We start from the raw sequence: 27,930 nt of genomic DNA, 5'->3' as shown, positions 1-27,930 counted from the left end.
TATTTAGCATATTCTGTTAACAACCCAGATCATTTCTGCTGGGCTGAACACTGCTCACATCCGCACCATCCATTTAAAGCACTACCGTACATTGATATCATGGCTTCTCCCAAAGAATCCCTGGAACTGTAGTTTGTGTGCCCATTCCCATTTACTTAGTAACCAGAGTGTTCCCACTGCTGGTGCATACAACATTAGCCACAATCAATATCTATCCTGTTGTTTCTTGAGAAATGCTGCATTTTTATGCATTTCTTCTCCCCCCCCCCCAAAAAAAACCCCAGCTTCAATTTGAAATGAGAACAAGAACAACCTAGCTGCAATTTAGTACATGCATTTTGGCTGTTGCCCAGCACTTTTATGAGACACAAACAGAACATTATTTCCCATTAACTTTTTTTCATAGTTACATTTAACGTAAAAACCCCCCCCCCAACATCTGAAAATAATTGAAAAGCAAACACCACAGTGCTATTTATGCATCACCATGTTGCTTATATTCATGCCTTACTACACACATCAAGTGTTTTCTGGGCTCCATATTTCTCCCTGAAGAGGTGGGAGTGAAAGTGGTGCTCTCAGATTATCTTGCAACCATGTAGAAAACTTTATATGAATTTGTCACATGGTGCTTGGTTTTCAATGGATGATTAATCATTGGATGTCCTGCCTACAGCATTCATTCATATCATGAAAAGTATCTATAAAAATGCAAGTGTGTGTGTGTGTGGAATGACTCATAGTCACACTTGCACTTTTCCTGCTTAAAGTCTTATGGTCTAAAAATACAGCAACAGAGCAGTCTTTATATTCGCCAGGGACAGCTTAGCCAAGTTAGGTGTGAAAACGAATTGGACCAGAGCCAATGTCGTATTCTGTGGAGCTGCTTATTCTTGGAGTTGGTTGTGCTACTCCTGATCTACAGGTCCTAATATCCATGCCCTGACAGCACTCTTTGTTTTGATTGGTGGCATTCACACTGAAATTGAAAGGTGTCAATCCCATATTGAGCTGTTTTGATGGCATCAGTCAAATGAGTGATTGGTGCTCTCCAAACTGCTCACACTAACCACTTTGGTTTGGCCAACTTTGTGGATGTTAATGTACCTGTGATTCACTATGGCGGTAACCATCAGTCAAGTTCCATGATAAGCTGATTTAATATATTGTCTCATGGGAAAGAAGAAACAAACGCATCATGAACACAGAAAAGTAACATGCAAAGGAAGACCAAACTAAATGTGATGGTGGTAGATCATTGTGTCAAAACATAGATTCACTCCAGTCCTGAAAAAGGATGTGGTGGGCAGTTTTTACCAGCAGATGAGCGCATGGAAGAAGGGTGCTCCACTTTCCCACAGCCCCTTCCTCCAGCCAAACACAGCCTTTGAATGGAGAATGAAGACAGACTACAGGGAAGTTAACTCTCTCTCTCTCTCTCTCTCTCTCTCTCTCTCTCTCTCTCTGTGTGTGTGTGTGTGTGTGCATGCTTGCAAGTTTCACACTCTTCACACAGGCACACCATCTGCTGATAAAATCAGAGGCTACTCCTTTCCCCACTGTGGCAGATAATGCTGGGAAGTCTGAGCATGCTCCTTTCGTTTTTAGGTTGGAAGGAGTAGCATCCAAACCTGCAAACTGTCACCTTCAACCACACAGTGCAGAAAAGAGTCTACCCTCTTAATCCTGCTTGAATGCATAAACTGGGAAGAGCTTTGTTTTCTATAGATACAATTTGAGGTCCAGCTCATATATGCCACACAGGGTGGGCTGCTGTTTCATGGTGCAGTAGTAATACAACAGAAAATCACATAGCTTGAGTGGATCACGTGGAATGTTCCCACCATGCTGCAAGAATACATATAAGCTTCCCCAGTGTGGTATAGTGATTAGGGCAGGCATCCCCAAACTTCGGCCCTCCAGATGTTCTGGACTACAATTCCCATCTTCCCTGACCACTGGTCCTTTTAGCTAGGGATCATGGGAGTTGTAGGCCAAAACATCTGGAGGGCTGCAGTTTGGGGATGCCTGGATTAGGGTGTTGACTAGGATTGGGGAAATACACATTCAAATCGCCACACAGCCACAAAGCTCACAAGGTTGCTTTGGGCCAGATACTCTGTCTTGCCCCAACCCTGTGAGGACAAAATGGAGCAGATTGGAAGAACCATGTATGCCACTTTAGGTGCTATACACCTTGAGAGCCTGGCTGGATCAGGCCACTGGCTCATCTAGTCCAGCAACCTGTTCCCACAGTAGCTAACTAAGATGCCTATAGAAAGCCAGTGAGCAGAATATGGCACATGAGCCCTCTCTCCCCTCCGGTGTTTTCCAGCAACTGATATTCAGAAGCATGGCTACTTCTCACTATGGCACTATGGAGGTGGAGCATAGCCATCATGACTAGTAGACACTGATAGCCCTCTCTTCCCCCCCCCAATAATTTGTCTAATCCTCTTTTAAACCCATCCAAGTTGGTGGCCATCCCTTCCTCCTGGGGGAGTGAATTCCATAGTTTAACTACTCACTGTGAGAAAAAGTACTTTGTTTTAGCTGTCCTAAATCTTCTAACATTCATTGGGTAGCCAATGAATGTAAAGGAGGGGGAAAAAACCTTTTCTCTATCCTCTTTCTCCATGCAATGCATAATTTTGTAAACGTCTACCATGTTACTTCTTGGTTGCTTTTCCTCAAATCCTGCAACTTTTCTCTCTCCATCCCCTCAATTATTTTGGTGGCCCTTTTCTTAACCTTTCCCATCTCTACAAGTTCCTTTTTGAGGCGAGGAGACCAGAACTGTAAACAGTACTCCAAATGTGGTTTCACTATAGATTTCTATAACGGCATTATTATCGGCAGTTCTGTTTTCAATTCCTTTCCCAATGATCTCTAGCATGGATTTTGCCTTCTTCATGCCCACTGCCCACTAGGTCAACACCTTCATCGAGGGATCTACTCTGACCCTGAGGCCTCGCTCCAGGTCCATCACCTCCAATTCAGACCCCATGAGCGTGTCTGTAAAATAAAACCTTTTTTGCTCCAATATGCATCTATTTGCACTTGTTTACATTGAAGCTATGGAGGAAAGGGGTGAGATATATATATATATATATATATATATATATATATATATATATAGGCAGTTCATAGTAAGAAGCAGCTTGCAATATATTTCAGCTGGAATACAAAAATCCTGAGAATCCACATAGTTCTGCTGTTACACAACCGAGGGAGGGAGGGAGGAAGAGGATGATCAGAATGACTGATGGGCTAGGATGAAAAAGTTATGGGAGGTTAAAAGGATTAATCATACAGGACTCATCCCAATGACCTATTTATTGAGCATTCATTCAGATTTGTTTGCACAGTGTTTGTATATTCTCCCATTATCCATTCATTTCACACTTTCTGGAGCATTTCCCAATTACTTTTACAACTACAAACATCAGTTTATTTTTTAATGGGTATTTTTGTGCAAGGCCGATAGAACGTTTTAATTCACTTCAATTGGACAAACCTAAATTTCCTCATATGCACTTGAACTCATCGCTCCACATACCAGCAATCTGGAGGCAACTGTTCACTGTCTAGACTTAGGCCAAGTTCAGTCTGACCTACCTCACAGGGTTGACATGACAACTAAAACACATTTTATTCTAGTCTTATCTCCACAGAGGCAGAGAAAAACACAATAACATAAATGTACCAGCTTATTGTTCTGCTTTACCCCTTGAAACACGGAATTACTTCCTCTAGTATTTTTAAAGTTATGCCTACTTTATTTAAAACCATTTCCTTTAGATAAAACCAATGCTGTCCTAAATACCTCTTATATCCTACCTGTCCCACAGAGCTGGTGTCTAAATGCCAAAAACTAGTAGTCACTACAATAGCAGAATAAGAGTTTATTTTGGAGTTGAAGTCAACCACACAAGGGGCAAAGGCAAAATGCTAGTTGAAGGGACACTCTGGTGTGTGGACTTCACACGCATTGTGCTGCATTGTGCCACATTTGCATTGTGTCTGCTTCACACCCACCCCTTTGCTCGCTGCCCTGCTTTGCTGAAAGGCGAATGATTTGAAAAACAAAAAAGGACGCTTCCTGAATTTATTTATTTTTTAAAAAAACCCACACAGAAGGCAGATGCTGGGTGATTATGGTTTTTCCCACACATTTTTGAAATGTCAGTCATTGGATTCACACTTCGCTTGGAATCAAAGAAGCACAATGCCTAATAGGCAGCAACCTTCCAAATTGCTATTAGGCTAATTACTTAGCTAAGACAGCTGGGCGAACTGTTGGACGGGACCCCCCCCCCCTTTTTTGTGTGTGGCATGCGCAGCCTTTGCTGAGAATGCTGAAGAAAGCCCCCTCCTGGGGAACCATTTTTATTAAAGTTTTGTGCAGTCGAAAGCAAAATGTGCAAAATGGGAGAAGAAAAACAGCCCCTTTAGCAAACATAAAATCGGGTGCATCTTCAGCAGCTTTATAGTTGATTAGCAGCGCCATTGCAGCGTTATCATCTTTTCTCTCTCCGTTTTTTCCCCTTAAAGGAGCAGCATGGTAAGAGAGAGAGAGAGAGAGAGAGAGAGAGAGAGAGAGAGAGAGAGAGAGAGAGAGAGAGATGCCAGTACTGCATTCCCAAAAATATACTTCTCTGAACGCAGGTAAGATGCAAAAACACAGAATGAAGATGTGGATTTTAACATGCCCTTACTACAGTGATGCTGCCATTTTATTTATTTATTGGGTATGTGAGGCATTGGTCTCAAGGTGCTTGGCATTATTTTAAGGCTACAATCCATTGTGGCCTTGGTTTGGTTTAAGCCTCACCAAATGCAGCAGAATTTCCATTTGAGTAAACATGCATATGCATAATATTGGACTTCCTGGAAACCAGTGCTTTCACCATTATGCCTCTGAAGACCAGTTGCTGAGAATTGCAGGTGGGCAGGGTGCTGTTGTGCTCATGTCCGGCTTGCAGGCTTCTCACAGACATCTGGTCAGCCACTGTAAAAAGAGGATTCTGAGCTAGATGGGCCATTGGGCTTGACCCAGCAGGCTCATCTTTTTATGTAAGTCACAAAGAATTTGTATACCTAGTAGAGGGCATCTTCCCCCACCTTTCTTTCTCTCTCACACCCCCCCCCAAAGGCTCTTAGACGGTTCTACTTTTCTAATTTTTAGATATAAAAAAGCTGGTTCCCACAACATGGTAAACCTAATGATGACTTAGCAAGACATGTGAAGTTGCAGCTTTCTGGAGAGAAACTCAAAGCTGCTTTGCTCCTTCTCAATCATTTTGCGTTACTGGGTTGTGCAAAGCAGTTCACTGTTGAGCTGCCATCCCAAACACACTCACGAGGAAACAATTCCCGTTGAATTCTGAGTAAACACAGGCTTGCACCGAGAGGACATAATCCAGCAGTTCTGTGTGCTTAAGCCAAAGCCACTGAAATCAGTGGGCTTAAGTGTGTCTATCTAACTCTGCTAAAGGCTGCCTTCCTTTTCTGCCCGAGGGTCAGACTAAGCATTATGCTGAATGCATAGTGTGCAGAGATGTCTCTTGTTTTTCTTAAATTAATTACAGCTGTCAGGGGGTTGATCGTTATTGAGATTGCAGTGAATGGGGAAGGGCGTTTTATTCCTTCCCAGCTGCTAGCCCTCCCCTCCCCCTCGCCCCATGAGGCTGTGGCTGTATGCACTTAGTGTGTGTGTGTGCACATTTAAAGCATATTACCCCCCCCCTACACACACCAAGAATCCTGGGAGCTGCAGGTTGTTAAAGGTGATGGGAATTGCAGCTCTGTAAGGAGTAAACTACAGTTCCCATGGTTCTTTTTTTGGGGTGGGTGGGTGTTTACATTTAGAATGTGTTTGGAGCCTATGATATTTAGTTGGGTGAGATTTGGTTGGGTGAGGCTAGCTTCCTGCCAGGTGGGTTGCTGTAGTGTAGCTTACTGTGTGGAGGTGGGGTAAAGTGTGCTTAATAGTGCAAAAGTACCAGCAGGAGCACCATATTGGCTTCTGCCAAGTGGGTTTGCACTGCACTAACCTTTCCAGACCACCTTGCTCCTCTCCCTCCCAGTAAGCAGCAGGGACCCACATGGGTTGAAGTCAGCCTAGTGGCACTGGTGGAGGAAGGGGGTGCGGGGGTGCAGTTCGCTCTGGGTGTCATTCCTGAGGGGGAGTGAATTGCCCCCCCCATCCCCTGGGACGCTCACCACGGGCGGCACCCCCCAGGATGCTAGCCCCGCCCCTGGGTGCACTGTATGTGCGCTGCTCTGGGTGCTGGAGCAGCTAGCTCTGCCTCTGTCTAGTGCATGCATGTCAAACCTGCGGCCCTCCAGATGTTTTGGACTACAATTCCCATCTTCCCCAACCACTGGTCCTGCTAGCTAGGGATCATGGGAGTTGTAGGCCAAAACATCTGGAGGGCCGCAGGTTTGACATGCCTGGTCTAGTGCAAGCATCCCCAAACTTGGCCCTCCAGCTGTTTTGGGACTACAACGTCCATCATCCCTAGCTAACAGGACCAGTGGTCAGGGATGGTGGGAACTGTAGTCCCAAAACAGCTGGAGGGCCAAGTTTGGCCATGCCTGGTCTAGTGGCTCTGGTTTACCTGGTGAGCCACTTCTGATTAGGTTTATTAAATATATATATTGCTTCCTACATTAAAAAAAGTCCTAACGTATTTTGGGTATAATATTGAGTATGATGCGTGGTTGAAATTATGGAATGAGTCATTGAAATTCACTTTGAAAGAAAATGTAATGAAAATGATGTATAGATGTACAGAAGCTGCCACTCTGGGCGGCTTCTGTTGGAAGCCGCCCAGAGTGGCTGGGGAAATCCAGCCAGAAGGGCGGGTTATAAATAATAAATTATAATTATATAATTATAATTATATAATTATAATTATATAATTATAAATAATATATTTATTTATTTAACACCGGTAAAATTAGCCAAAATGTATAGAATAAGTAGTAAATCTTGCTGGAAATGTAAAGATAAAGATGGTGATTTCTATCATATGTGGTGGACATGCGAAAAAGTAAAAAGATTTTGGGAAATGATATATAATGAATTGAAAAAGATGTTTAGGTATACCTTTCCCAAAAAAACCTGAAGCTTTTCTATTGGGACTGATGGGAGAGGAAATAGCAAAAGGAGATCAGAGACTATTTATGTATGCTACAACCATGGCTAGGACTTTATTGGCCCCAAAATGGAAATTACAAGAGACACCGACGATTGAGGAGTGGCAGACGAAAATGATTGACTATGCAGAGTCAGCAAAGTTGACCTGTGGGATCCGAAACCAGGGAGAGACAAAGTTCCAAAAGGAATGGAGTAAATTTGTTGATTATATGGAGAAAAACTGTAGAAGTTTAAAGACACTTGCAGGACTAAAATAAATCCTATGAATTGGTTTTAACTACGTGAGCAAAAAGGAACTGCGAGATAAGAGTGGCAAACAAAACCGAATGATGGGAGAGGGAGGGAAGTCACAGCTTGGCAGAGCAAAATGAACTGAGATGGGCGAATATAAGATGAAGTGTAAAAAACGAACAAACAAATTGTTTGGGTTTGTTTATTTGGAGAATTTAATAAAAATTATCTTTTTTTAAAAAGAAGAAGTCCTAACGTGATTTACACAACTGAGTTTTTTAAAATGCAATGATAACAACCACCTAAACCTATTAAAAAGTACTAAAACATAGTTTAAAAGTTCGCTTTGGCACCAAAGGGAACTTTTTTTTTACATACTGCAGGGGAGAAGGAGCAATTTTTGGAGAGGTCACACATCTGGGGATGGAAGAGATAAACACAGGCAGATTTAGGGAAGCGCAACTGGTTCAGTTGCACTGGGCACAGAACCTCGGGGGCCCCATAGGGGCTGCCACAACTATGATTTAGAATGGAGCTTGGTGTTGCACTGGGCGCCACTGAAATTTGAGACCCTGAGGTCTGCCACTGGGTAAATCTCCCAGTCCTCTGCATTGCAATCCTGGTAACCGTCACCCACTCTGCACATGTAATAAGAAAAATAAGACACACAGCTTCACACTATGCATTAAGTGCACTGTGTAGCTTGACCCCTCCCCCCCCCCGGCTCTGTGTGGGTGAAGCTTTTCCCATCACTTCATGGCTGTCCCCATGAAGTTTCACCTGCTACAGTTCTACCTGCCAGGCGGCTGTTAAAAGCAGAAGGATGGGAACGGAAAGGCAACTCTCAACTCTCAAGCTTGGTATGTATTTGATAACAAGAACCAGGACCTAATTCTCCATTCAGTCACACCAGGTTTACACTGACAGAAGTCACTTGAGGCAAATGAAATTACACCAGCATAAAAATCTGGTGTAATGGAGTGGAGAATTAGACCCTCCGACACTAATTTCTTCTGACAGAACGGGGCAGAGCTATTTGCCTGATGTTTGCTTCTAAATTGTTCCACTGATGAAACTTGTCAGGGGCAAAAGCCCCTGAAATTCATGACTTCTTTCTCCTCCATTAACTAATTCTGGAAAGGTAACTATAGTGCAGGCCACTCTCTCTGTTTCCTCACAGAAATGCTCGTAAGCCCCGAGTAAGATATGGCATCTCTAGTGAGACAAGCAAGGGGTTTTTGTTGTGTGTGTTTTTTGCTTCTATGCCCATTTGAATTTTTTGGATTTTGACAAAGACTGCTGAAGGAGGCCACAATCTGTGCCTGCCATAAAAGTGTAACTTATGTATCCTGGTCACCTTTGGCCATGAAACCTTCAGAGGGACCTTTGGGCCAGCCCTTCTCTGTTGTGTGGATTGGGCACAAAGGGAGATGACAAGAGAATGGGTAGCAGCAGTGACAGTGGCAAGGAGGACATGAGGGGCAATTCGGGGCAATTTGCCCAAAGCCAACCTGCATAACTGGAGGCAACCCTACTTCCTTTCATGGGACAAGTCGTTTACAGTTGTGCAATCTGAGCAGAAATTGAACAAAGGAAGCAACTGGAGTATGCAATTGTACAAATCAAGCCATGCCCTTACAGATGAATGAAAATACTTCCCCCCAATGTGCAAGATCCTAAATACTTCATCATAACAGGAGCATAAATAATGAAGATTGGGTTCCATAATGATTTCCCCCTGTTGTATTTCACCACCTGGATTTGCTCTGGGCTTCATCCTTCACTCCCTCCCTCCCTCCCTCCCTCCCTCCCCCCCTCTCTCTCTCTCTCTCTCACACACACACAAGGCCCATTATCTGAATGTGACTTTCTACAAGCAATTTTTCAAAGTTTCGGTCTTTTGTACATTGTATCAATCTATAATTTGTTATTAAAAGACCCAGCTAGATAAGTAGAAAACACATGTTTCAGCTGTTTAGGAATTATGTACAGTATATGAAGTGGTATAAAAACACCCTAAACCAGGCATCCCCAACCTTCCGCCCTCCAGATGTTTTGGACTACAATTCCCATCATCCCTGGTCCTGTTAGCTAGGGATCATGGAAGTTGTAGGCCAAAACATCTGGAGGGCTGCAGGTTGGGGATGCCTGCCCTATAAATAAATAAGGTTGGGAAGCTTTTTATTGCAAGGTTGTCATGTGCAACCTTGTTTCAAAATCCCAGGTCAAACCCCCCCCTGAATAAGGTATTTAAATGCCACTATGGCTAAGGCTGGGGTGGGGACAAAAGAAACAGGCGATACCTTAGGAATTTGATTTATTGCTTTTACAACACTGTCACACACCCAGGTATTCTGCATGAGCCAACACTGATGTGTCAGCACACTGCAGCATGTGCGTTTCTCAGCAAGTTTGCCAGCACATTTTCACAGTGCATTTTAAAGCAGAACATGAAAAAGGGCTGTTTCCCATTAACCTCTTCTGTACCTTCTGCATCTACTTTAAAGGGTGGGAAAACTATGCAAAAGGCATATATATACAGTACTTTTATTTCTTTCAGGCTTTCTGTATTGGGACTGATTTATGTGATACATAAATATCACATAAATATGTGATACATATACAAGGTCCTTTCCACCTAGCCTAGGGGGCTGGGTCCACACTCACCAACCCTACTGAAGAGGCTCCTCATGAGGCTAGATGAGCATTGCCCGGCTATTGTTTAATTGATTTAATATGCTGTACACTGCTTTGAGGTTTTTATTTAAAATATAAAGGGGTATAGAAAATAAATAAATAAATAAATACGCACAAGGTTTGGTCCTTGCGTACTGCTGTATCTAGCAAAATGTGAACCACACGAAATCCTTCTGTGACCACCTGAGTGCAAAATACACACACAGCTCTTGCTATTACTCTCCGTATTCTAGGAACTTCTGCAAAAGGAACAGCCATTCACAGATATGCAGCCATTCAGCAGATGGCTGTTTTGCAGTTGTGTTGCAGAAAACGCTAAAACAAAAATCACTTTCCTGGGGGGGAAAAATTCTTGAAATAGGACAGAAACAAATACAGTGGTACCTCAGGTTACAAATGCTTCAGGTTACAAACACTTCAGGTTACAGACTCCGCAAACCCAGAAATAGTACCTCGAGTTAAGAACTTTGCTTCAGGATGAGAACAGAAATTGTGCTCTGGCGGCGCGGCAGCAGCAGGAGGGCCCATTAGCTAAAGTGGTGCTTCAGGTTAAGAACGGAACGAATTAAGTTCTTAACCAGAGGTACCACTGTAGGGTCATTCATATGAGTAAAAATAACTTTCTGTTTTGATATTTTTCAGTTGTTTTTGCCACCACAAGGGCAAGTTGAGGCAGACAGCCAAATGAGATGCGAGATCAATTGTGTGAAGGACTCATGGGGTCACGAAGAGTCGGACACGACTAAACGACTAAACAACAACAACAATATATATGGTAAAAAGGACCCCTGGACACTTAAGTCCAGTCAAAGGCAACTATGGGGTTGCGGTGCTCATCTCGCTTTCAGGCTGAGGCAGCCAGTGTTTTGTCCACAGACAGCTTTCTGGGTCATGTGGCCAGCATGACTAAACCGCTTCTGGTGCACAGAGGACCGTGACGAGTGCCAGAGCGCACAGAAACGCCACTGCAGCGATACCTATTTATCTACTTGCCCTGGTGTGTTTTCGAACTGCTAGCTTGGCAGGAGCTGGGACAGAGCATCAGGAGCTCACCCCGGCGCAGGGATTTGAATCGCCGACCTTCTGATCAGCAAGCCTAAGAATCTCAGTGGTTTTGACCACAGTGCCACCCGCAAATAGCACATGTCACACCATCATCAGGTCCCGAGCAGCATCAGTATTGCAGGAATGGGAAGGAACAGTTGAACTATCCCACTCCTGCTCCCAGATACTATTTTTCATTGAGAGGAGAACCTCCATCAGCACCCACAGAGGTTTCCCTCCCAAGGCAAGTAGCAGCTGTGGGGGGAGAGGGATTTTTGTTGGGGTCATGACAGGAGGAGAGGGTTAAACTCCCCTCCCCCCATGGTGCTGATGCTGCTCTTTTTTTTTTAATGAGATGCATCAAGGAATATACAAGGAACTTGTAGCTTAATCCTAACCCTATGTGTCACATTGACTGCCATGGGACTTACTCCCAAACTAATTTGCTTGGGGTTGCAATCGGAAAGTTATAAAACCACTAGATGTGGAAGAGTTCCCCCCCCCACACACACATAATTGGGATGTGCCCATTAGCAACAAGCAAACACATTAGTCATGCGGCTTAGGTTTTTTTAAATAAATAAATAAATAAATAAATATGCCCTTGATGTGAGTCAGAAGGAAAACTGGCTGAACGTGAGCCAAATTAAGCAGAGGGCAGGGAGAGAATGTGTAGCTTGATCCTAACATCATAAGCATCACATCAAAAGGCAGAAAAGCAGGAAATGCATGGGCTTAGAAAAATGGAAGCAACTGGCAACAGAAATATAAAAGAGAGAGAGAGAGAAAGTATGTATTTTACTTTAACATGAGTATCTGACCAGGGTCTTTTTTCTTTTTAAGTTACACACAAATTACTGTTTAGTATTCAATAAACCATGCCCATGTTTATATAGTGGGAAATTAAAACAATGCATGAGGACTCAATCTTCTCATAGCCATCTTTGGTTGATTTTGATTGCACATTCCAGAACACCCCATATTTTCCAAAGGCCTCATCTACATTATACATTTAAAACGCTATCATACCACTTAAAACAGTCATGTCTTTCCCCAAAGGAGCCTGGAAACAGTGGTTTGTTAAGGCACCCAACACTGTGTCCATTGCATGACCAGGAGGCAGTTCCTCCAAACCATGCCCACGTGCCCCACACCTGACTTCATAAGTAACATCAGGGGTGGATAGGTAGAGATGTGTCTGCATTGGCTTCTCATGCAGCTCATCCCTGAAGAAAGCAGGATTGAACCCCTCTTCACCAGCTGCTGCATGGAGGGGTTCAACCCCGCTCGGTGCAAGTGTGCACACAAGCTTACCATGGTTGAGCTTTGTTGTCTCGTGCTTTGATTTTATGGTTTTACATTCTAGTTTGGATTTAAATGGTTCTCATACTTACCTACTGTAAGTTGCTCAAAGAATGTAACGGTAGTGCAGCATACAAATGTTTTCAAAGAAATATACTTCTGCTGGCATTGCTGTAGTTGACCTGACTTGGAGGCAATGGTTTCCTATTATAGACAAGGCAAAGGGGTCCATTGCTGCAGTTGCACTTGCGGGCTTCACTTGTCACATGGCGACCAATGTGTTGTTAAAGATCATTTTCTCAACGTTCAAGTTATTATCTCCTTACTGTTGTCACCAGATTTGTTAACTGATCAACGAAGCTGTTAGAACCCAACCCAACCATGGAAAACCCAACTAGTTGGTGACCTTCTGCAAAAAACATATAGCAAACCATGTCTTGGTTCACTGTTTTTGGCAGTGGTTAAGCTGGTGTTAAATCTAGAAATAAATTGTTGTTTTTAGAGCCCTTTCCAGAAAATGGTTGCAGGGTACAGTCTTTGTGATGTGGGACAGAGTCATATGCAGATTCCGGGAGCTTTGCCAAGTTTTGTTCCAACCCAGAGTTTCAGGTATTCTGCGACGTCGGCACAGTGTTCCTGCACATTGTGAGGGCCGGTCCCTTCATCCACACACATAAAGGAATCTGGTAGAGAACACCTCAGGTGTCATAGTTTTATTGTTGAGCAACAATGTGCAGAGCTCAGTGGAGTGGGAGGCCAGAAGAATCTCTGAGGTGTATTTGCCTGGAGGCATCTGACGTCTGGCCCAGTTCTAGGGGCGGGCAAACCAGCAACCTGTGTGGTCTGGGGTCAAGGAATCTGATGATCATGAGGTCAAAGGTCAAGGCAAGCAGGAAACAACAAAGTAGGGCCAGGAACCACAACTGTTTGTTCCAGTGTCTGTCTGCTGCTAGAAGCTCTGCTTAAGAAGGCTGAAACCAGCTGGTTCTCATCAGCACCTTCTCCTCTATGTCCTAGAAGGCTGATCTGCTGCAGGTGGACTAGATGACCTGTTGGATCCCTTCCAACCCTATGATTCTAAGTATCTGGGACACTTTTGCAATGCTGTGTGCCTGTAGCCATTTTCTGCCACACATGCTAATCCCTTTGTGTTCAGAACTAGCTCTTCTTCTTTGGAGTCATAAGCTGTTCGCCCCCAAAAAGTCATATCCAAGTTGGAGATAAGTTACCTCACAACACCAGATAAATTATAGAAATATATATGTATATTCCACAAATGATTCATGGACAGCATAGCAGTTTCCATAACTTTCCGCCCCAAACACAAGATAAGAGTCAAAGAGAATGGTTGTGTTCTACCTCATTTCTCCGCAGCCTTCTAAAACTAGAGACAAATGCTGAATTTTTCCAGATGCGTACCATTTAATTATCTCAAAAATACATGGACATTAGAATTGGAAGAAAGAATAATAGGAAGCCGCTTCCGACCATGACAAATTGGTTCCCCTCTAACACAGGATTCTTGTTTACAGTAGCTGGTGATGGGTCTCCCCACAGACTCAGGAGGGGGCCTTTCTTATCCAGCCACCAGAGATTGTTTTGTCTAGAGATTCTGTGGAATTGAACCTGGCACCTTCAGCACACAAGGCATGAACTGAGCCACGGCTCCTCCCATCTTTCCATGACACACAAAAGTTCTCTTCAATGCCACTGCAATGAGTGAGAGTTGCTGCATGAGAAAATGCCTGTTAGCACTGATGCTGTTTTTACAGTGACAGGCCTTCCGTGGCCTTTTCTTCTCTACATTTCTGAACCCACTCTATACCTGAAGATTTCTCAGCAGTTTACAAAGCTAAGAAAATACGTGTCCAGAGGAGGGCAACCAAAATGGTCAAAGGCCTGGAAACAATGCCTTATGAGGAACGGCTTAGGGAGCTGGGTATGTTTAGCCTGGAGAAGAGAAGGTTAAGGGGTGATATGATGGCCATGTTCAAATATATAAAAGGATGTCATATAGAGGAGGGTGAAAGGTTGTTTTCTGCTGCTCCAGAGAAGCGAACATAGAGCAATGGATTCAAACTTCAAGAAAGAAGATTCCACCTAAACATTAGGAAGAACTTCCTGACAGTAAGAGCTGTTCGGCAGTGGAATTTGCTGCCAAGAAGTGTGGTGGAGTCTCCTTCTTTGGAGCTCTTTAAGCAGAGGCTTGACAGCCATATGTCAAGAATGCTTTGATGGTGTTTCCTGCTTGGCAGGGGGTTGGACTGGGTGGCCCTTGTGGTCTCTTCCAACTCTATGATTCTATGAAATAGAAACAGAATGAAAAAACCCCAATACAAATGTATGTATATGTGTGTGTGTGTGTGTGTGTGTGTGTGTGTGTGTGTGTGTGTGTGTATATATATATATATATATATATATATATATATATATATATACATACACCCTGAAAAGTGGCAGGTAAAAAAGCGCAATGGTTGGCCTGCTGATGGATTCACCTGTCTGGCCTGCAACCCTTAATGGTCTATTAATGAGTGATAACGTCAGGTATGACTTTAGTGATCGGTTAGCCATATCACTTTTTCCTATGCAGAGATATCCATGTAATATATCTATAATGGTTGCATCATCTGGATGGTGGTGATACTTTTAATCTCAGAAACAGCCACTCCCACATTCCCTAATTTTCCCAGATGCTCTTCTCCTAGTTGGGTTCCCAGATGTTTGTAACAGGCTTTGTTTCTATATCCTATCTTCTCAAACAGGGATGGGGAACCTTCCAGGTGTTTTTGGACTCCACCTCCCATCAGCTCCAGCCAGTATGGCCAATGACCAGGGAAGCTGGGAGCTGCAGTCCAACCGCACCTGGAGGGCTTTGGGTTTCCGACCACCCCCCTATTGCGCTGGACCTTTGAGTGACCTCTAATTGTGGTACCCCACATGTGCAAGAGCCTTCCACTTGCGCAGACTGGAAGGAAGAGAAAAATATTACATCCACTGATGCAATATTGGATTTCGGCCGTTCTGAGGCAGTGGGAAAACAGTGCCAGGGGGAAAGGAGAAGACGTAGGAGGGAGAGGTTCAGGGCCCCACTATTGGGAGAAGGCTGTCTTATCACCTGCAGTTGTTGCCCTCTTGTCTGTCATGGATAGCCTGCTGCCATTCCTGGCCTCTTCACATGTGTACTATATTCACATGGCGGAAGGAGCAAAAAATAGGGCTGTGGCAGTGCTAGTGACAAAGTGTGGAAGCATCAGTTAGGGAAAAGGGTAGCAGGAGGGAGCCACATTGCTGCAAATGCCAAATGGAGATGACTGGTCCCAGACTCTCGCCTTCTTGGGCTTGGGGTTTTCCTTCCCAGTTGCGTCTTCTAGGGACAAAATGAAGCCATCTTGCACACAAAAATCTCAGGGACCTGCTTTCTGGCCCGTCCCACCATTAAATCTGTAATTTGTTTCTCCTCTGCCCTCTCCATCTCCCTTATACTTTGCCAAGTTGAAGTACGGTGGTGTGTTAGTTCAGCCCTCACCTCTTTTCCTCGCCTCAAAGTGTAGACAGAAGCAAAATAGTCACTCAGGGTTCCCTCTCCTTTATCTATGCCTACCGAAGCATGACCTTTTATTTCACCGTTCGCATTTGCGGTTGTACTTTGGCCTTCTCTCTCCTTGCATATCTGCCCTTCCCAAGCATATAAATCAAGTGTCATAAGCAAATCCCAGCTTTATTGCTAGACTAGCACTTTCCGGTTTTTGTGGGCTTTTATTCAGTTCCTTACCAACAGGTGGTACATTTAGTCAGCCCTCAGACACACATCCCTGGGACTGGGGCTTGGGAGACTGGGTGCCTGTTATTGTATGGCTCTGCTTGTAGATATTTCTGTTACATCTGGGCCCTCTTGTATGCTGGGATGTGCGTTTTAATGAGTTGAGCAGAATGAGTGATTCTTGAGGCCATGTGTTTGGTGGGGTGTGATGAATGTAATAGTGTTTAGCCTACTCCTTTGCTTCTGTCTTGTTCATATTGTTTTATAGATTAGAATTGCGTAATCACTGATTTATTAATGATACTGGGACTTGGTAGAGTCAGCTGTTATTCACTCAGCCACTGTAATTGTGATTTCTCAGCTGAGACTGATGTTCTATTCTGTTTTTATTGTTTTACGTATTTTATCATTTGCAATGGTTTTGGCTTAATAAATAATATTTGTATTTGTATTGATGTTCTGTTCACGTTGGAGTTAAATCATGCAATGTTTTGTTTTGTTTTGTTTTGTTTTTTAAAAAATCAGCTATACAAATATTCTGAGCTCTGGAAAGCATACTGGAAGCAACTGTACAAAGAAATAAAAAGAGCTGGATATGTGGGCAGTGTGCTTTTGTTTCTCATGACTATTAAAATTATGATCTAGTTGCTACTCTGTAGATATGGGCCTGTTGGTGAAAATTCAACAGCAGTAGTAGAGTGTAAAGTGGACTTGTGAGGAAGAAGAGTGGAGGAGAGCTCCCCCTAGTGCTAGTAGAAAGCACCACAACCGTGCATAAGAAATACAACTCTATGAGAGCATAGCTGCCAAGTTTTCCCTTTTCTCACGAGGAAGCCTATTCAGCATAAGGGAATTTCCCTTAAAAAAAGGAATAACTTGGCAGCTATGCTATGAGAGGTTGCAGATAGCTGTGTAGAAGAAACTTCAGCTGTGTAGAAGAAACTCCATGTAGGAGGACCGGTCTATTGACAGCTAACATCTGTAACAGACAGGTTGAACTTTCCTGTCCAGAGGCAATCTTCTTCTGAGTGATAGGTGCTTAAATCACAGGGAGAAAGCCACCCCATCATCTTCATACCCAGTTTTTGTGCTTTCAGAAGAGACATCTGGGCTGCCCACGATTCAAGACAGAATACTGGGCTTAAGGGACTGATCCAGTACAGCAACATTTCTGTTCAACTGCAGGGCTCACTGAAAATTTTTGGAACTCAAGCCTAAATTAAAACTGAGTTTTCTTTCTTTTTATTAAAAAATAATAACCACATTGCATATTGTTCTTGTGGGTTATGAAATGAGGCCATTTTGATGTTGTGTGGTCTCTGTTTATTTGCTTTATAAATTAAAAATAGTGTGCTTCATACTGTACCCCCCTCCCCTGAATACATGACTCTATGTGGCAAAGCTACCTTATCAATATGGGACTCTTACTTCTCAAATGTCCCTTTGCAGGGTCTATTCTATTATGACGTCTGAAGAAGTGTCTAGAACCTTCTGCTCATTTTACTGTCCTGAAACTTCCAGCATTCAGCTTGACTGGATGGCCCTGAGTTCTAGTATTAAGATAGAAACTTAGAACCGTAGAATTATAGAAACATAGAGTTGGAAGGCACCCCAAGGGTCATCTAATCGAACCCCCTGCAATGCAGGAATCGCAACTAAAGCATCCATGACAGGTGGCCTCTGTCCAGTTTCTTCCTGTCCATTTCCTCCACATCCTGCATAATCATGTTTATTTCAAAACAAAGAAGTCCCAAGCTAACAAAAAAAATCTCCCGTACAATAAAGTTTATATTCACTTTTTCACAGATTGATTTCGTGAGGAAGATTCAGCATGAAAGCAGGATCCTTGTGATGGCAGAACCCACGGAAATATTTTGTGGTGGAAAAGGCATCAAAGCATATTTATGAACACGTGGCTAACTTCTGAAAGTCACTGAGAAACATTAAACTCTACTTCAAACAATACTAGTGGTTTCTTCTCCTTCTGATGATAGAGAGGATCTAGTGCCAGAAGCCTTTGGGGGTTCCAATGCCTTGAATAAGAAGATTAGTTAAGAATGCCTCATGTCCAGTTATTTTGAGAAATAGCAGAGGAAAATTGGGGGAGGGGCTCAAAATAGGTATAGGTCTGCCTGGTTTGGGATAATTCCTCCCACGCCCAGGAGATTACTAAGAAAATGTATATTGAAATATGCATTGTATCATTTGTCTGTATGTCAACAAACTTAAGGCAGCAATTGGCAGCCTTTACTTTCTGAAAGCAAGAATATCACTCTCTTTGCTTCTTACTGGCTAACGTGTTCATTATGGCAAGCAACCTTTGCAATAAAACAGCACCACAATTGAGCACTCAGCGGCTTCTTCCCATAATGAGCAAATTATGCCATTGGATTAAGTGTGGGCTTTTAAAAAATAAAGCCAATGCCACGCGTTTCAATGTGGGATCATCATTTCTGGAGTTCCCACTGCAACCTTGAAGGCTAACTGGGCACAACAACTCTCATATCCAAACAATTCTGAATCAACCGGCTGCCTTAATTTAGATCCAAGTCTAAAATTATGTCAAAACAGATGTTCTTTTTTGAGGGGGGGGCATGACTGCCCATTAAAGAATTGTTCAAAGGCCACCCATCTCATTTGAATGTGAACATAATATTGTTCTAATTGTGTAGTATTGAGTTGATTCAACTCGTCAAAGTCAGCTGATATTGTGTAGAAAGCTAGCCCTGCCTTGCATCAGAATGTCTGAAGTTTCCACAGGACAATGCTGCTCGAAAGCTTGTTGTTGAAACTTCAGGAAGGGAGGGGTGGAGGCCAGACCTTGTAAATATTCATGGGCATTCACAAAGAGAGGCTTGCCAGATGCTGGGGGGGAAGGAGTGAAGGCTTTTGAAAAGCAGATTTATCCAGAGAACAAAAACGCCCAACCTATGCCCTTAGAATGCCATGGGATTTTCTCTTTAAAAATGATTTCTTCAACAGATGGAGTCTCCCTTCTGCAGTTCCTGAAAATCACCTCCAATAGCACAGCTTGACATACAGGACAGCCACAAAAATAAGGGGCGTAACTATTCCATGTACCAGAAAAATGAATGCTAGTAACACGAGGAATGCAATGAGCGTGATCCAAAGTTAAGCGCTCTGAAGTTTCACCGACTAAAGCCTCCCCGACTGAAATTAGTCAATTGACTTAAAAGTGCTTGGTTGGATCATGATCTAGGCTGTGTGTCAGAAAGGAATTTTTGTAGTCCTACTAACATACTTCCACAATACTTTTCATTTGTAACATTGAGGTCTGTGGGCCAGCATCTGCCCAACAAAGAACCTACTTAGCTGCTAAGGAACCCCACTGCATTGCAGATGATTCTAGGACATGGTCTAGGGTGGATGTTTTGGACTACAACTCCCATCAGCCCCAGCCGGCATTGATGATGGGAGTTGAAGTCCACAACACCTGGAGGGCACCAGGCTGACCACCCCGATCTACAGCACACAGTTCACATGCAGTACTGTCCAGGTGTTCAGCTTCAACATTGAACTATCAACCACCTAGAGCAGCCTCCCCCCACCCCAAACTCCCCTGCAGCTGTAGGTCTTTGGGGAAGATTGGCAGTGATGGGCACGCTCTTTTTCACAAAAGGCATAGGGTGCTCTGTGTTGGTGTGTCAGAAAAATAAAATTCTAAAGTAGGGCAACACCATTACCAGCATTAACTAAAGTGTCACAAAACAGCGAACAAAGACATTCTGGATTTTGTGACATTTCCGCTGATCCTAATAAAAGTATCGCCCTACTGTGGCTCATGGGGAAAAGGTTATTGTGGACCATTTTTCCATTGCTAGAGAAATACAGCACCGTATGTCATCTTGCAACTGTCTGTCTGTTTCCTAGCCTTAACATGGTACTGGCCCTGTAAGAGTAGAAGTTGAACACAGACTCAGACAGAAACAGAAGGAGCCATGAGTGTATCAACCACAGCACTGAAAATATAACAGAAACAGCACAGACCTGTTTCTGTGGAGAGTGGTAGTAGATTGGGGGTGTGCAGATGATGTCTGCCCTTTGACTGCTCACCTATTGAGAGTGGCAACACACCCTAGGTGATCTATGTTCCAAAGCTGTGTTGGACGCAGCATGGGAAACTAAACACAAGGCACACAGTAAGATTTAAAAGCCATGCTTTACAAGATGCAGACAATGGTGAAATAATAAACTGTGCATCTAAACTTTTCTTCTTCGTTTATTGTTATACAGGTCCAATGCTGCGGTCACCATGCAGGTGCAGCATAAGGGGAATGATCTTGCTGAACGATTCTGACTAATCAGATTTCAAGAGACCATGAACTACAACATTCCAAGTGACTGGCCCTTTCATTCTGAGAGAACGAAACACAAATAAGCAGATAGACAAAAATTACCATTTCACATATGGCTTATGATCATGCTTCTCCCCACCCCACCCCCCACCCCACCTGAGTTGATCATTAAACCAAGTCCACATGTTTGAGCCTGAAATGTAGAGCTTTTCTTTGGGTGCTTAATAAGGAATATGAAAACTCTTGCCTGCCGAGTGCATTTTAAAATTACTTCCTTCCCACCCTTTCCCAGTTTTATCATTACTTTTCTTTTTAGAACTTAGTCTTCTGGTTATTAATAGAGAACCGAAGGACGAGACTGGCCAAATTTTAATTTCCAGTTCTTCTGAAACTCAGAAGACTTTTCAGCTCACCAACCTGAAAATACCCAAATGTTCTCTGGGCCTTAAACCCTGAGCCCAAGACTTCCTGTGCCAGGAATTAAGGGCTTAGGAAGTGGATCACAAAACATGATGCTACTTTGGCATTACACCTTTGCCAGTGCAAACGCCCAGAACTGAGGGCACCAGTCACAATTCAAGGTCTACACAATGATTGCAAATGTGGTATTACATCAAATGGAGCCTCCTAAGAACACATGTAGAGACATGTCCTGAAAGAAAATGGAACGCCTTTGACACTGTAGCATTTTTGTTTTCTTGCAACCTGTCCTTCGATGACTAGCACGAGAAGATGCAAGTGGGTTTAAGTTTATGATTTACAGTCCAGTTTTTTCTTCTGGTCCTGCAGAAGAGCCTCTCTCTGTATTGGATGCAACCCCCCCCCCAAAAAAAAAACTGTTCCTTTGAGCAGATCATCCTCAAAAACACACACAAAAGATTTCTTTGTTGTTGTTGTTGTTGTTTTAAAAAAACTCATAGAGTTTATTGCTTTCAATTTATAAAATTAAGCCTGCCTTGGACAGGTAATACTGGTAGGTACATTCGTAATCCTTGGTTTCTACTGGAAAGTGTGTTCTGACACACAATGCTTCCTCAATATAGAACGCCAGGTTCCTTCCTTCTAATACTTCGCAACCAAGATCCGATGTGATTCCCAAAAAAGAACACTGAAGTTCTTCTCATTGAACTCTGCCAAGCTCAGCACCCGGTAAGCTGCCACAACATCCTTCATCATATTGCCTGTTGACAAAAGGAATAATTACTAATTGTCACTGGACGCATGTTTTGAGCTTTTTTTAAACAAATGAAAAACAGATTCAACATTCAAAAGCAAATACAGAAAATTCCCTAGGTTAGTATTTAATATTTTCAGCAAGCTAATAATAATGTCTGAAGTCGCGTACAGTCTTGTGTTTAAGCCTCGCTTCTGGTTGCTATAGGTGACCAGAAATTGCATGTAAGCGAGTGCATGGAATTCTATGTAAGTGAATGAGTGGGTTGGCAGAAGAGGGCTTGGTCACTCAGTCCTCCCTCTGTGACCACAAGAGAAACCAAGCTGTCTTCTAGAGCAGGGAAATCTGCCCCTCTTGGGCCTGAAAGCATAGTTCAACAGGGTAGGGGTTGGTGAGGGCTGGCAGGCTAGTAAATTTTGTGGATTTATTTACAAGGCTGGTCTATGTATTGATACTATTCGTTTTCTCTGTGCTTTCCGGACTAAACTGAACAGTTCTCTCTTCTTGCTTACTTTGACTGCAGGATTGCTACACATTTTTTAGAAGCCGCACTTCTAAGGGGTGAGCTTAAATTGTTTCCAAAACTTTCTGTTATTCATACTTTAATTCAGCAAAGAACAGTAGATTATTATAAAGAAGACCATCATACTAAGAAATGAATCGTCCAAAGAGCTTGAAAACACACCTATCACAATTGTTCCCAAAATCACTGATGAGGCTGATGAGCCTCCTGCCTCACCTCATCTAGGTACTGCAGTAACTCATTAAATGGCATCTGCATGTAGATTTTTTTATTATTTTGTCTCTTCTACGAATGAATATGAAACAAATTACAGTATCATCTTTGAACAAAAGCACTCTGTGTGTATTGGGAAGGCATGTGATAGTGGAGTTTATCTGTGACACAAATCCTGGGACCTTGACTTAAGGTTACTGTGCTCTAAACCAGTCAAGAAATGTCCACATTCAGGGAGAGGGTCCTGTTACACTGGTCCAACACATTCAAAGCTTTAATACACCTTGGCCCACCAGAAACCTACCTGGCAGGCTGGTAGCATCAGCAATGAACAGGTAGGAGTCTGAGCAAATCCTATATGGTATATATTGCATACCTGCGTGGAGAGCTTCACTCATGGGAATCAAATGCGGTTCCCCATAGCTCTATATCTTGCCTGTGGCATTCTCCCCAGGCCCCGCCCATCATGGGTCCTGCTTCAGATCCTGAGTCCTTTTGATTGGCTAAAATCTGCCCTTGAACTCTGTTAATGACCCTTGCTTCCCTGGATATAGGACAGAGTGTGGGCAGAACCGAGCTTATTGTACAATGGTAAAATTTACATTTGTTGGTCTGCCCCCCTCCTCTGCCTCTGGCCCTGCCCACCACAGGCATGTGGGCCCTGGAAGTTTGCCCAGCAGGGAATGAGGTCCTCAAGATGATGAAGGTCTCCTACCCTTGCTGCATAGCCACAGTTCCGTTGCTCCCACATCACTGGAACCACCCCACAACCCCTTTTTCTTTTGTGGTTGCTTAGAGGGAGAGGGTATCCCACAAGTTATAACTCCACTCAAGGAGTTCCCTATAACCCACCCGCTTTGCTGGTCTGATAGGCTACACGGTAAGTGCTTCAGAATCCATCCTTTGAACTAATGCAATGTCAACAGAGCCCTTGGAATCAGGCGGGGTAACAGCTAAATAGACATGCATTCAAGAGCCTAGCCCTTACGTTGTCAAAAGATATTCCAATGTAAATCAGAAGGCATTTCCCGTTCAATCAACCTCAGAGTGCAGAATAAAACGTGCCAAGGAAGCCCTTGACAGAATTGCTTTGAGACTGGGCAGGGATAGACGGCAAGGAAATAATTCCCCTTGGAAAGTTTAAAGTATCTGAAACATAATCTAAAGAATATGTTTAAATAAACAGGAATCTGCTAACTCTCCAAAGAAAATTAAGATCTATTAAAAACCCATGCACTTAGAAGTAATGCTGCACAGCACATTAAAATGTTTGGGTTAATTTCCTGTTCTGAAAAATTGCTCCATAATGACAGCTTACGGTCTTGCTTGACTCCATAAAACTAGCTCAAGAGTGCTTTTGTCAGCCTCTTTATTTCTGCATATTTCTGTACATATGCAACTGTTTTTTTTTTTTTTTTACAGTGGGGCACCTACTAGCATGATGTCCTCCTCCTTTCTACCAAGGCCATAAAGCTGCTACAGCCCTACTCTTGCAACATAACCACCTGAGACAATTGACCTGGCACAGTCCTTTGGCTCAAGGGCTGTGAACTGCCCTGAAACTACAGAGGAAGGGCGGTATACAAATTTAATTAATAAATAACAATAGAGGCCAGTGCCTCAGCACCCAGGAAGCTGAGAGGAGAGGAGCTCAGAGTTCCTTGGCTTGCAGGAAGTCAATAGTAAATTAGCAGGTCTGCAATCCCAACTTGTCTCCCACGGAAATCCATGAACCTAAGTTAGTCAGCTCCGTTAATTTCAGTGGGTCTGCTTCTGACTAGAACTAGCATTGGATTCAACCCACAGGAAGTGCTCTATTAAATAGGACCGCATATAGTACCTGGCATGCTATGGTCCATGGGGTCACGAAGAGTCGGACACGACTAAACGACTAAACAACAACAACACATAGTACCTATGCAGAATACAGGACAGGAATATGGTATCGCACCAATAAAAGAAAAAGGTTGATGCTTCTTCTAAATACTACCGAACCTGTAGGAACAATTGATGATATGGTAACTACTAAAAGCTTAACTACTAAAATGTTCTTTGATAGTTCTTGGAAGGATACATCCGTTGGAAGGATACATCTGCTGCAGAACTCAGAGGTGTACATCCTTATGTACAATACACCATTGTATCCTTCTGGGCATAATTAAAGATGCTATATATATATATCCTTGAGGACCAACATAAGTAGCTCTTCCCTTGTTTTAATGATCTCTGTGCAGGCAGATTCTTGATGATGCTCATCTTGTAGTAAGATCAAAAAGTGAGGGCATGTTTTAGAGAGACAGTTGTTAATCTTTTTTTAAAAAAAGATCTCACTCCCTCCAGAGGCTCTGCAGGGTGTGGCCTTTCATACCTTCCAGAAGATTATGAAGATTATTTTGGGGGGAGGGAGCCTGACAATGATAAGCAGAGAATTGCTTTAATGGTGGGTTCATATTTAAGTATGTATGTTATATGTTAAGAGTTAACATATAATCACTGTGAAGAATTGGGGGTGCCTGTGGCAATTGCTCCAATGCTACTGTATGACCCTGGACTCACCAAATAGGCACTCATTTACCCTAGCTTTGGAAACTTGAAGTGTATTTTTGGGACCCGCCTCAAGTTGTTTTAAACTGTTTTTAATACTGTGTTTTAATATTGCAACTTGCCCTGGGACTTTAGTGCAAAGGGTAGAAAATTATCCGATGTAAAAATTTAAAACATTTTGTGGTTTCTATTGGTTCATTCTGTGGCCTACATAAAATATTTCTCTATTCCCCTCGAGCTGCAGGGGTGGCTGCAATTAAAAGTGGCATGATGGGTGGAGATAACTTTGTAAATAGGATTTGCATGTTCAGGGCTAGGAAGAACTGAACTAGTAACTTTCTGGAACTATTTCCTGCAGGTAAAGAGACTGCACCTTGATCACTTATGTTCTGTTTTACACTCAGATTAGTCTGCATTTGCTTAATATTTATATCCTGCCTAATCCAATGGAAATTGTTAGTTTTCCAGGCAGTCTTCATCAAGGTTGCTGCATCATGGCAAAATAAGGTTCAATGTAGGAGTGCAGACCCTTGGGGTATATCTTGACTGGAGGGTTTAGATGTGATGACTATAATTTTGTGACAGGCTCCTTCCTCCTATTAAAACAGCGGTGAGAGGATTCTAAACAGAATACAAAATGTGCATTGCCTAAGCTACTTAAAAAATTGGTTTCCATGTATTTTCTGCTGCTGAAAATAGAAGTGATATGAATTGAATTGAATTGGAAGTGATATAATCTGGTTCCTTTCCAGTGTAGAATTAACAATAATGGTTTTAACATATCAGAAGAAAAATGTGTTAGGAGAGTCCAGTATAAAATTGTAGCAAGTATGTTTTCCTCTGCAGACAAGCCACTGTCTGTCTGCATCCAACACTGAAAAGAGATGGATGTGTGAATTCAAAAAGTAACAAAATGCTTACCATCTAGCTTTTTTCACGGTACGTAGCATATGTAAAGTCTGTATCCTCAGGGGATGTCAATTAGGGTTGCTACTTATACATTCCCAAATATTATTAATGGCAAATTGTATGCTTATTTATATTTATGGATATACATAAATTGGGAAATATTACTATAATTTAAATCAAAATGCATCCTGCCCGAAAAGATAAGACTGTGATTGGGTGACCTGTGAGCCTCCTCAGTTTGCTGTGTCAGATTCTAACCATTGATGGGCACCTTTAAGGTCCTCCACTTTTATAACCAGACTTGGACAAGACAACCCGGCAAATAGAGGACCATCCTCTGTATGTAAGATACTTGGCCACCCTAATAACACATTTGAGGATATACCAGTTGAAGCAAACGTGAACAGCATTTCTGCTGAGATGCAACAAGTGGCCACTGTCTGTACTCTCCGCAAACATTTGAAGACACTTTTGTTTCAACTTTTCCAGCTGGATTAAAAGGTCTCTCTCTCTCTCCCTTTGGTTTCCATCTTGTTTTGTTTTTAAAAATCTATATTTAGTCATTCTTCCATACTGCTTTCAAAACTATTTTTAGTTGTTTTAAGATATTTGGAAATTGCTTCGAGAGGCGAAACTTTCCTAGCTTTTACATGAAACTCTATAGTGGTCATTGTCAATGAAATAATCTTACTCATATTTGTCATAATTACAATCTGTACAGTGTCGGATTACCAAATAGGCAAAGTAGGCAACAGCCAATGGGCCCCACTCCTTTTAGGGGCCCTGTGACAACAGATCAAAATAATATTGATTTGGTTTATGAAAATTATTGGTTGGTAAAATCAAAAACTTATTAGAAGATCATTTGTGAAGGCCCTCCCCACCTCCCTGAAGATTTCAACTGCCTCGGGGCCTCCAATACTGAATCTGTACTATCAGAAATACTGACAACAATATAAAGAAAATGACATTTTTAGGATTATAACAACTGTGCCATCTTAAAGTTAACAGCAGACCTGGAAGTGGTAGAGAAACCTCCAATGAGAGTCATTGGTGGAATGCAATGATTTTCAAATAAGGAAATACTATTTTTATTAGAAAGGAAATGACTAAGGGGGAACTTAGCAGGTCTTAACTGTAGCTGAAGGCGTAAGTGCAGGACGTAAGCCTCTCCCTCCCAGAAACCTCAAGTGTTGGGAGATGTCTGATTAATTGCTGACAGGTAAGTTTTAATGAAAGCCAAGTACTTATTCAAAGAATGAATAGCGAGCTTGTTAAATTTAATCCTGAGGGATGTTATTAAGAGAAATAGTTCTACAGGGAGAAAAATAAAACCAAGTCAAAAGGAAAGAGCTCCGGTGATCTTGTAGGGTTGTTTATCTGGTGTTACAGTGGTACCTTGGTTCTCGAATTTAATCCGTTCCGGGAGTCCGTTCGACACCTGAAACAGTTCGAAAACCAAAGCACAGCTTCTGATTGCCTGCTGGAGCTTCCTGCAGTCAACTGAAAGCGGCAGAAGCCGCGGCAGATGGTCGACTTCCAAAAAACGTTCGCAAACCGGAATACCCACTTCCGTGTTTGTGCCATTCGGGAGCCAAAACGTTTGACAACTAATCCATTCAACTTCCAAGGTACCACTGTACTTGTATTCTCCCAAAGGAAAAGCATTTCACTACTCTTAACAAATATACAACTTACAAAGAACAGAGTTAAAGTAAAACATTCCATTATAAATTTCATCTCTATTCTTTCTAAGGCATTTGTTTTCAAACTAGAATCACACTAAGCTTCCAGGAGTTCCTAGGAATAAAGCTGATTGACTACCACTGTAGTCTATTAATATCCTTGATATTAATATTAATATCTATTAATATCCTTGATATCCTTGATTGTCAAACAGGGTAAGAAGTCAGGCCACCATAAAGCTGACAATATATCCCAGATTGATTAATTTCTGGTTGCACACTTTATAGTTCCTGCTGTAATTGTATCTGTATTTCGATTTGGGTTCACTCTTTTTAAAAAAAATAAAAAGAGCTCTAATTGGTT

General features: G+C 42.6%; 1 protein-coding gene across 1 annotated transcript in view; it reads right to left on the bottom strand.

Annotated features, from left to right (window-relative positions):
* Positions 1 to 14,923: 14,923 nt before the first annotated feature.
* The window catches only part of SCAF8 (SR-related CTD associated factor 8), a 70,308-nt gene continuing 57,301 nt past the window's right edge, over positions 14,924 to 27,930 (bottom strand). Inside the window, exon 21 of the mRNA XM_035108674.2 lies at positions 14,924 to 21,699. The gene's annotated coding sequence lies outside the window, so the exon portion shown is untranslated. The remainder of the gene's footprint in view (positions 21,700 to 27,930) is intronic.

Source organism: Zootoca vivipara, chromosome 3 (assembly GCF_963506605.1).
Source record: "Zootoca vivipara chromosome 3, rZooViv1.1, whole genome shotgun sequence".
NCBI classification, from domain to species: Eukaryota; Metazoa; Chordata; class Lepidosauria; order Squamata; family Lacertidae; genus Zootoca; species Zootoca vivipara.
The sequence above is the reverse complement of the archived record's forward strand: the minus strand, read 5'-3'. Positions and strand labels throughout refer to the sequence as shown.